The sequence below is a fragment of the Lepidothrix coronata genome, unplaced genomic scaffold (assembly GCF_001604755.1).
Source record: "Lepidothrix coronata isolate B3197 unplaced genomic scaffold, Lepidothrix_coronata-1.0 Scaffold132, whole genome shotgun sequence".
NCBI classification, from domain to species: Eukaryota; Metazoa; Chordata; class Aves; order Passeriformes; family Pipridae; genus Lepidothrix; species Lepidothrix coronata.
Window position 1 is genome coordinate 1,488,748 of NW_016690312.1, and position 11,404 is coordinate 1,500,151.

Here is an 11,404-nt window from a genome sequence, read left to right on the forward strand (position 1 = left end):
TCACAAATTTTGCTGGGTATTTTGTGTGATAGACTAAATGTAAGTTGTCTATTATGATAATTATATAAAGAGATGATATATTTAAGCTTGAGAAGATACTATATATATAACAAATATATATATATATATATATAATTGTTATATATATAGTATCTTCCTCAAGCTTAAATATATCATCACTTTACATAATTACCATAATAGACAACTTACATTTAGTCTATCACACAAAATACCCAGCAAAATTTGTGAACACCGGGTTAGGTTGGCAGTAATTCCCATGGAACTGCCACATTTGAAAAAACCAGAGTTGTTTGGTTGTGTCGAAATACCAAAGTCCAAGCAAACTTTTTCGGTGACTTTGAGGATCATGGAAAAGCTTGTCCTATACACTGCAAACACACACCCAGTGACATTGCAAGCAGTGATGTGAACACTCTCTTTTGTGTGAGTGTGCTGGGTTTGACTGGGGTAAAACTGGTTTTCTCCCCAGTGGGATGTGTTTTGGAACTGTGCTGAACATGGGGTTGATAATTCAGGGATGTTTTGTTAGTGCTGAGCAGGGTTTACACAGAGACAAGGATTTTCCTTCTTAGCCCACCATAGGGGGGTCCCAAGAAGTTGGGAGGGGACACAGCCTGGACAGCTGACCCCAACTGACTCCAGGGGTATTCCAGACCATACAGTGTCATGCTCAAGATGTAAAACTGGGGAAAGAGGGAAGAAGGGAGGCATATTTGGAATGATGGTGTTTGAATTTCCAAGTCACAGTTCTGTGAGATGGAGTCCTGCTGTCTTAAACACACCTGTCTAACCGTGCCAAGCGTGGAATGGTTTCCTTGGTTTGCTTTGCTTGAGTGTGCTGATTTTGCTTGACCTGTTAAACTGTGTTTATCTCTTCTCACAAGTTTTAGAATCACAGAATGGTTTGGGTAAGAAGGGACCTTAAATCTCATCTCATTCCAGTCCCCCTGCCATGGACAGGGACACCTCCCACTAGACCAGGTTTCTCCAAGGCCTGTCCAGCCTGGCCTTGGACACTTCCACGGATGGAGGTTTTCTCACTTTTAGATTCTCTCCCTTGGCTGTTTGGTGCTTAATTACCAGCTGGGGTTAAATGAAGACACCAAGTCACGACCCTTTAACCTGTTTTTCACTTTCTACAAGACTGTCAAGTTCCCCAAAGCCCAAAGCACTGAGCACCGATGGGGACTTTCCTCTGTTACAGCAGCCAGGGCACAAGCGTGGTCAGACCTGGATGAGAAGACGTGTTCAGCAGATCTGTCTGCTCACAGGCCCCTGCAGGGTGTGTGGCCCCACTGTCACCACAGCCTTTTCCACACTTTTCCAGGTATCAGAAACTCCCCAGAGCTGATCCGTGGGCTCTCTCAACAGAAACAGCGCTGCAGGACTGGGAGTGAGGAAAGAGGGATAAAGTGGCATCCATGGATGCAGAGCTGTATGACTCCAGTGTTCTCTGGGTAAGACACCAGTCCTTTAGGAGTCAAGTGCCCTGGCATGAGTGGTGATTTTAATAATTTTTTAATAATTAATTTTCTACGCCCACCTGTCCCCTGCTAATCAGATAAACAGACCAGCAGCACTGACTGTTACTTACTGTATAGATCCAGGTAATTGTTTAGCTCCTGTCTTGCTACTTAGTCCCTGGGCTAACCTAAGCTCCACTAATACTGACTAACAGAAGTCTAACTTTCCTTGTTGTAGTGTAGCAGCATTATCTTTCAGCTGACTCTCAATTTACCAGAGCCAATTGAGACATATTGTTTTACGAGCCTTGGAAAAAAGTGACCTGGCTCTGTACTTCACCTTCTTTCTTTTATCGTGTAGTACAACATTGCCTTAAAAATTCTCTTCCTAAACTTAGAGAAGCAGGGAGAAACCTCAGACATATTCCAGGTACTTCCCATCTTCTGCTTAAAAACAGTGTAAGAGGGAGAAAACAAAAGGTGTTTGTGTACTTCAATGTTTTTTGTAAGTCTGAGAGATAATACATTACTCAGGATACTGAATATATTTTTTCTGTGCTTAAACCCACTTTTAGCAACTGCCTGTTGGATAGTCCATGTCCCATTTACTCCTTGAGGCTTTCCTACTTCAGAGGGAATTGAATACACATGCCCTGCTGTTTGCAGGAGCAGAGTTGAGCTGAGGAGGCTTGACCTGTGGAACACTTGTTATTTTGGGGTCTGCTGTAATTGTTAGCCAGGCTTTCTTTTGGAATACTCAGAAATCTTAAGGGCTCTTGTCGGGATGGGTTGAATGATTCTGCAGAAGTACCTACACAGGGAAAAAATGTTATAGATTCTGTGAGTGGGATGGATCTTCAGGTCACAGCTCTGTATGGAAATAACAACTGGAGGGTGCTGATACCAGAGCAGTTCAGTGGTCAGCCAGCAGTGAGGAGAGTGGTTCCAGAACCATTGTGGAGTGCACAGATCAGTGATTTCCAGGAACTCCAGTAGAGTAAAAGCAGCTTTAATTCCAGGCATGCAGGCATGTGAAATAGTATTTTTTATACAGCGTTATGTATGTTATATATAGAACATTAAAGCATCACATTTTAATAAGCATTTATAATAGTCAACACAGTTTTTCTCAGGTATATTGTTCAAAATACTCAGCAACACTTTCAAGTGTGCAGAATGTATGGTAATTTTATTCCCTAAGAGTACCAGCTCCTCTATATTTTGTTGTTGAAATATAAAGAAAAACTGCGAATACAATTCCTTGTTTTGCAGGGTTATTTCTTATATTAGTCCAAGTGAGAAACTGCATCCATGTTCTGTTAATCTTATTTGATATTTTTCTTACTCTTTGCATTAATGTTCAATTATAATATTTTATGTTTCATCTGACTCCTTGCTATCTAGTGCAGAATCCAAAAAGCACTATTAATAGTGGGTTCAATCAATTTCTAAGTGCATACATTTCCTCTAGGTACCGATCTAATTGCAATCATAGCAGACATTAAAGAAACATGCTCTAAAAATGGGAAAATTGTGTAAGTTAGAGTGCTGGATACAATGAATAAACATGGATCTGATTCTTCTAAGTGCTTTTGGAGTGAAAGTTTATTAATCCACATAAATATCTCTAATCAAATGCATATTTCAAACCACCTCCCAAAATGTGATTTATACACTTGACCTGAGAGCCAGCAAACACTTCAGCACCCATTCGTGTTTTATTGCAGTGTTCTGCACAACTTTCCAAATTGCAGTTTTCTAAGTCCTTTCCTGCCCATTCCCTATAAAACAGGAGAGGTCAGCCAAGATAATGGTAGGAAGAAATGGGAGATCTTCAACAGATTAAAAAACCTTGTCGAAATGAAGAAGCAAATATCAGGTGCAGGGTAGTACATTTCTGGGCTCAGAGGAACCATTGTTTCTCTGCAGTGTCCCCCTTAGGAAATCAGGAGCCTGACTTTTCTCTAAAGCAACATATTTTTGCAGTCCCCATGACTGTGCGGACTCAGTTGATGGAGTGGTGAATTAATTTTTTGTTTCTTGAAGGAGTGACTTGTTTCCTCGAGACTCTCCATGAAAAGTCATTTTATCAAAGTATGAGACCAAGCAAATTTTGAGAGTTTAAAGCATTTTAAATTACAACTTTACACCACTTTCACAGAATTCACATCGTAGAATGAGGAGTATCTTAATAAAAAAGTAAAGTACCTTGTCTTGAAAGAGTTTTCATGTACTCAGAGCACAGGTATAATTCTTGTCATTTCTACACTCTCTTACCCCTACATCCCTATCACAGGGTAAATTTAACAGGTGCAAAAGAATCCAACCACAATCCTAGCTAAAAAATAAAATGAAATTATCATAATGCTTGCTTTAAAACTGGTGGGGAAGAGCTTTGGTGTTTGATGGGATCTGATGAATGCGACTAAAGTGGAAACAGCACATTTTCATAGAAGATTTTTCTTCCTGTGAGCTGTTATCTGTGGTTTTAACCCCAATCAAAGCATCCTGATGTTAACTTTCAAGGTCTGTGTAGTAGCTGTTGAATGTGTTATTCTCCCACATGATACCTTGGGTTTGTACTGAAGTTGTCACGTGTATTGTTAGATATTTAGGCCTGTACCTTTAGTTTTGCTATGTTAAGTTTGCTCAGGGCAAAATGTTTTTTTCTCCAAGGCAGGAGAGAATTACAGCTTCCAGTGTGGGATGAGATCCATGTGTAGCACATAGAGGTTGTTCTGTAAAACCAATACTGAGGAGTCAAATAATCAGTGTAGCTGAAGTTGCAGTTCACCAGAAACAGTCAGGAGGAAAAAATGTCCATATTCACAGAGTCATAGGATCTTTAGGGTGGGAAAGGACCTCTGGAGATCAACCAGTCCAACCCCTCTGCCACGGCAGGGACACCCGGAGCAGGTGACACAGGAATGTGTCCAGGTGGGTTTGGAATGCCTCCCTCCCTGGGCAGCTGTTCCAGGGCTCTGCCACCCTCCATGGAAAGAAGTTCTTCCTCATGCTGAGGTGGAACTTCTTGTCATTTAGTTTATGGCCACTGCTCCTTGTCCTGTCACTGGACACCACCAAAAAGAATCTGGCACCATACTCTGACAACCCTTGGAGATATTTCTGTGGCTTGATGAGATCCATTCTCAGTCTTCTCTTCTCCAGACCAACCAGGCCAAGCTCCCTCAGTCTCTCCTCATCAGAGGGATGCTCCAGACCCCTCACCATCTCTGTGGGCTCCACTGGACCCACTCCAGTAGCTCCTTGTCTTTCTCAATCTGTGGAGACCAGAACTGAGCACAGCACTCGAGCTGTGGCCTCACCAGGGCCGAGCAGAGGGGCAGGATCTCCTCTCTGACCTCCTGGCCACTCTCTTCCCAATGCACCCCGGGATCCCATTGGCCCTCCTGGCTGCAGGGACACACTGCTGGGACACGAGCTGACCCTGAGTCGATGTGTCACCCTCCAAGGGCTCCAGGTCCATCTCTGCAGAGCTGCTCCCTAGCAGATCAGCCCCCAGGCTGTGCTGGTCCTTGGGGCTGTTCCTCCCCGGTGTGTTCCTGTCTCTGGGCAAGCTTTCATCCCTCTGTTTTAGCTACATAAATGGGCTGTCACGGCCTGTGTTTTTTGTAGCTCTGAGTTGTGATTTCCTTGTCTTCAGATCTGCTGCTCAGGAGAATTGATGGCAAAGAGGTGGATAATTCAGTCCTCACACGTAACAGAGTTTAATCCCATAAGTAGCCACATGAAAGCCAAGGGCTCTAGATCTGAATTTATCAGAGCAGGGAGCCCTTGGGCAAAGTTTGACTAAGCAACTCTTTTCAAAATGTGATGTGGCTGATTTTGAAAATCTTGTCAGTTTTATCTACAAGGAATAACTGCTGATAGAGGAAACAATATACATGACACAGGCCTGGAAATAGCAGAGATGTTTTAAAATACTATTCCTCAATTGACTCACCTTCATTTTATCTTACTTTTATCACAACAAGGCTCTGCTTAGCTTTGTTTACATTGGGTATTTAGCCACTATCAGTTATACCAAAATTATGAGGTTTAAGTAGACCAGTTCTTTATTGTAGTTATCAGTATTTTATACAACTCTGAGCAGGATTAGTCAGCAACATGATAAAACAAGTCTCTGGTGTCAGAGCTATATTAGTGCTCATGGGGTTGCTACTGTTGGTGAAAACAATGTTGGAAATAGTTTAGAGGAGCAATAGTAACCATTTGATATTTCCAGAATGATAGTGCAAGACTAAACTAACGTGGTTTTAAAGGAAATTACATATAATAACATATAACTTCTAATGTATGAATAGAATTTATGAATAAAAAGGAGGTTCTGCATTTCCTCAGTATTTTAAAAAGATGGTGACGTTACCAAAAATAAGAAATTTTTCTTATTGTACATTTGAATGTATACGTAACTCTCTGCTAGCTAGGAACAATTTTACAGAAACCCCCACAAAATATTCTGCAAATGACCTTTCTGAATAATTGAAGATGGCTTTGCATTTTTACCAGCATCTCCATAAACTCAGTGTGGCGTCGATGACAGTTCACCACAGCATCAGCCATAGAGCATCATTTCCAAACACACACAGAGAGCTTTACTGTAAGTAATGAAGTTATTAGAGAGCAACCAGGACAAATATATCTGAATGCTAAATATGCTTTATGATCTCAATAATTCTCATGGTAAATATAATTTTTTTTCTGCAGACCAGGTGGCTAATAGCCAGACTTTATGGAATTTTGAAGTGGGTGGGTAATGAAATTGCTGTTTTCCCATTTTCTTCCTGCATGTATTTGTCTGTAGCTCACATATGGAAAAACTGATACCATATTTCTGGGGAATATTTGAGTTGTAGCCATTTATTTTTTTAAAAAAGAATCACAGATGCCTTGTCTTCACTCATTGAAAGGTCCAAGCATAGTCCAGCATCCTACTGGTTAAAGAAATCAAGCTCATTTAAGCCTTGTAAAGTATGGGGGAACAGAAAGTATAGGTTGTATTTCTTACAGAAAGTAGCCACAAGTATTTTCTATGTGTAAATGGATACTTTGATGGTGGAAGGACATGAAACCTGCAGGAGCAAGTCCAGAGGAGGCCTGAAAGAACCCTACAAGAAAGATGGAGAGAGACTATTTCCAAGGGCCTGGGGTGACAGGACAAGGGGGAATGGCTTCACACTGACAGAGGGTAGGGTTAGATGGGATATTGGGAAGAAATTGTTCCCTGTGAGGGTGGGGAGGCCCTGGCACAGGTTGCCCAGAGAAGCTGTGGCTGCCCCTGGATCCCTGGAAGTGTCCAAGGCCAGGTTGGAGGGGGCTTGGAGCAACCTGGGCTGGTGGAAGGTGTCCCTGCCCATGGCAGGGATTGGAACAAGATGAACTATAAAGGTCCCTTATAATCCAAACCCTTCCAGGATATATAAAGGCTTGGAAACACAAAAACCTTTTTTTGCCTCCTCTTTTTCAAAGCCTGGGAATAAATGTTCTACTGCAGCTGGGAAGTGTGGAGAGAAACAAAAGGCACTAAAACAGTCTGTGCCACATTTTTCTGCCAGTCTGTAAACTTAAGCCTTTCAAGCCAGCAGAATAAAGGAATAGAAGTAGGTCTTATCCTTCTAAAACAATACAAATGCCCCCCCCCCAATGCTTTTGAAATAATTTTTTATAGATGCCCTGCACTGTTTCATGCCCCTTTAAGGACTTACTTTATTCTGGATGCTGTGGGGACATATTTCCTGGTGCAGTCAGTACTCAGAAGGTGTGAAGTCTTGCAGAATCTCCTTGGTGGGCTCTGCCATCTGCTGTGGATCAAAGGTCAGCTAGTCTCTGCATAGTAAATACCACACAGCACAATTTCATGGAAAGAAGCTTCGAATTAAATGAGTTTGAAGATTTAATTTCAATACATTAATGAAATAAGCAAAAATATGTCTGTCACAACATCTCTGAATGCCAACTCTGCTGTCTACAAAGAGTTCTTTATTGCCAAGCTTCAAAGAAAGTGTTATCTCTTAGTTATTCCATTGTTAAAATGTTAAAAGTTCACGCAGCTGGAATACTCGGGTCAGATTTGTATCATCCTCCTGCCACGTTCATGAATTCCTTAATAATTCCATAAACAGCTTAATGTCTTGCTCATAAGCAAACGTTCCAGTTAGATGATTTAATCAAATACCTTATTTTGGGCACCTTTTTTTATTACTGGGTTGTGGTGGCAGCACACTAACGTGATGTTTTATGATGGAACATGTGCAAAATAAATGGGTCTAATCTTCTGTGTAGGAGTAGGATACTGATCACAAGAAATGAGTAAAAAATACATAAACCTTTTATCTATTCTTTCAATGACTAATTGTGCTCCATTAGAAAAATATGGAAAGGCAAGGGAGCAGACTAGTTTAATGCAGTTTATAAATGTATACCCTTTCCACCTTTCTAAACAGGAAATTAAAATTTTCAGTAATAAGACTTCTCTGTTTTGAAATGTATTCTTTCTAAAGGAAAGCAGACTGACAGTGATGTAGCAGTATATTGGTTTTTAGGTTTTGTCTGAGAAGCCAAAATAAGGACATCAAAGGCATAACTTGATATTATGATAAAGCAAAGGGAATTCTGCATCCTATGCAGTGTCTGTCAGTTCTGTGCCTCCTGTGCTGAAATCTTCTCACCACTAAGAAGAGATTTGAATTGGAGGAACATTTTCAAAGCATGCTCCTAGTTAACCAGGGTTTACTTGAGCTGATACTCTCGAGCCTGTTGGTACTACCTATGAAAATTAGAGCCAACCACACACTTGGTTCCAAGGTGCTCCCATGATCAGCTGGAAGATTAAAAGGTGGCTGGAAGGTATTTCTTGGTCTGATTGCAAAACAGCTGCAGTTTAATTGGATCCATGCAGTTGTGTTATTTTAAACTTACAGAGCTGGTTTTCTGGATGTTGGAGAATATACAGGTAAGAAAATCTTGTTTCTTGTAAAGTTTCCCTGGGTGATACATTTCCAAACAAACACAACAACGTGTGCATGACTGGGGGTTAAGCACCCCCATGCCTGGGATGTGTCAGAGCCAGAGGCTGAATTTAATAAATATGGCAGTAATTATACAAGTGATTATTTTTAATCTGTGTTATGTAAGTGGGGGTTGCCGTTTTTTAATCTCTGTTTCGTGTGTAAAAAGAGCTTTCCTCCTTCTCTATCAAAATATTGTTGTAAGAATTTTATGGCATACACTCTTCTGATCGTAAGAACTTTCTTCTCTGTTTTCCTGCTTCAGAAATCAGCAGTGTAACAGTACTATGGCAATTGTCACACAAAGGCAGCTTTCCTTTCAAAATTATGGTGAGTCCTATAATAATTATCAAGGATTCCTTATAATTCACTGCCCTCTGAACATCCCTTCTAACTTTTTTTACTTTGAGCTCTGATGACATAATGGACATGAGTCAATGAATGTGAAAGATTGTCAGAGTAGGCAGAATAATATTGTATTTATTTGTATACTTTTTGCCATCCAGTGAATATTTTCATGGTTTTGCTACAGAAAAATGAAGAGCCCACACAGTCAGGACCAGATTTTCACTGTCACATGCTTGAGCAGGGAGGTGGGACCTGACCCACTGAGGTCCCTTCCAACCTGACCTCTTCCGTGATTCTTCTTCTGTGATCCCATTAATTCAATTTTGTGTTCCACTTTGCTTTTAAAAAGTGATTTTTAAAAGACAGTTTGCATTTAAACTGAAGGAATGGCACTCACATGCAGTGGCTCCCTTAGAAAATGTTGATGCAGGGGGGTGGTTTATGCACATACGTGCACACACAGAGCTGAAATTCTGCCGGGCTCATTCAGAGATTTTGAGGGGAGTTTTTTTCTCAGCCTCTGTTCCTTGTTAGTGGAACTCAAAGTTAAAAATGGTGAATGGGCAAGAAACACATTTGCTTGATAACAAATAGGCTTTAAAGACTTCATATTCCCAGAGATGTTCAGGTCTGCAACTGATCCTGAATATTTATAATGTGCATTTGATTCATGCTCCTTATCAGTGTGACATACACATCAAACAACGTGATTAAAGGGCATCTCCTTGATATCTGGCAGTTACACACAGCTGGGGGATGAAGATGGACTCCTCCTTAAGCCATAATCATCCACAAGAAATAGAATTAAAAAAATGGATTTAACCACAATCATAACTTCCCGGGGTTTTTTTTTAGTCTTCAACCGATACCATCGAACAGGTAATTTTGCCTCTTTTAATTTGCTGCCTCTGTTCAATATTCATTAATCTTCATGTTTTAAAAGTTATCTTCTCCCAGGACTTTGGGATAATTCGCAGCCCCAGGATGACTCTAATATCTGCCCATTTTTAGTATTTACTTACTGGGAGGTGAGATAGCGAGAGAAAAGGGAAAAGTTACAGGATATGGTGAGTTGTGCTGCACTTGAAATGCTCAGCTTCGCCCTCAGTAGGAGACACTTCCAGGTGCCTCTTGAACTCCCCCCTAAACAGTGTTTAGTGGAGAGATTAATCAGAACTCCATTAATTTTACCTTCAGAATTCTGCTGCTGCTCCACCCCCGCCTGCCAAGGACTGTGATTCTTGTCCCACTCAAGCTATTTCTTGAATTCATTGCAGACAGGTATGAACAATGTGTTTCTCACTGGACAAATTTGGGTCATTAGTTACTGTGGTGCAGAAAATACGGAATTAGAGGGTGCGGCAGAATGTTGGTTTCTATAAAAAACCAGTGCCAAACATGTATTTCTTTTCACATTAAAATAGGATTATCCTTAATTTAGGTGACTATGTTTGTCCTCTCATATTTGATCCCTGCAATAGCTATATTGGTTTCTCTGAGATTCTTCTTTTTCACATTTCATTGCTCTTTTAGTTCATTCTTTTCCACAGAGCCTTGCTTTCTTTAGGGATTTATGTCCAGGCAGTGAAAAATGTCCAGATATCAAACTTTTTTTTTTTTACCATTTCCTTTGTCCTTCTATTTTAAAGACAATATATCACTCAACTTTATTAGTGATTTTTATTTATTTATTTATTTATTTATTTATTTTTAACTTGTCAGAGTAAATCTGTGCTGCTTTGTACCCAATTCTTCACTGTTGATATTCTGAGAGGGAGTCAGTTTTGGAAACTTGAAATTTCTCTTTGAGGTAATAGTGCCACTTGCAAGATAATTTTTATTTGAAAGCAGAAGAACAGTTTTCAAATGAATGCTTTCAAAATTTTATCTCAGTGGGTTTTCAGAAAATTCATTTTAGGGATTTTCCTTTTCATCCTTTTACAATTTAACACTGTTTCATCTTTCCTGCTTTCTATAGTCCACTTTTGTCTGCAAGCAGGTAAAGGTAGAGGATATTCTTACAATTCCTAACACATTGGACCTGATGCTGAAACTTAAATTTTAAATTCTAAAAGATTATTTAGCAATTACCCCATTATTTTCTCAGCAAACAAGTTTTTGATATGACCAAACATTAAAATGCCTTCAAAATAAGGTATTGCTCTGTATTAATTTGCATGATCAAATAACCACAATACAGGCTTCTGCATGTATTTCTTCCAATGTTTGATCTCAGATTTTCATGAATACCTATTAAAAAAAGCAAGTGAATCTTCTCACAGCTGTATATCATTGGATATTCACTGCAATAATGCACAGGAATTATTATGTAAACAAAAGTTTTCATTATTTATCTTCATTTGTTCTCTGAACAAAAGGGTTCCCAGAGGAACATAGAGCTGGTAAAGCTGTTTCTCTAGAGGATTTCAGAAAAATACCATTTTAGTGCTTTAAATATAAATCAATTTATGTCAGATGTTGTGTTCTGGCATCTAAAGGGGAAAGGATGTGTAAGAGCTGTGTTCAAAGTGAGTGTTGGGATCT

The 11,404-nt window shown here is 40.0% G+C and overlaps 1 long non-coding RNA gene across 1 annotated transcript; it reads left to right on the forward strand.

Moving 5' to 3' along the window:
• Positions 1–1,389: 1,389 nt before the first annotated feature.
• LOC108503166 lies at positions 1,390–7,309 on the forward strand. Its single transcript, XR_001876746.1, has 3 exons — positions 1,390–1,478; positions 6,015–6,105; positions 7,204–7,309. It is a non-coding gene; the product is annotated as an uncharacterized LOC108503166 (long non-coding RNA).
• Positions 7,310–11,404: the final 4,095 nt, after the last annotated feature.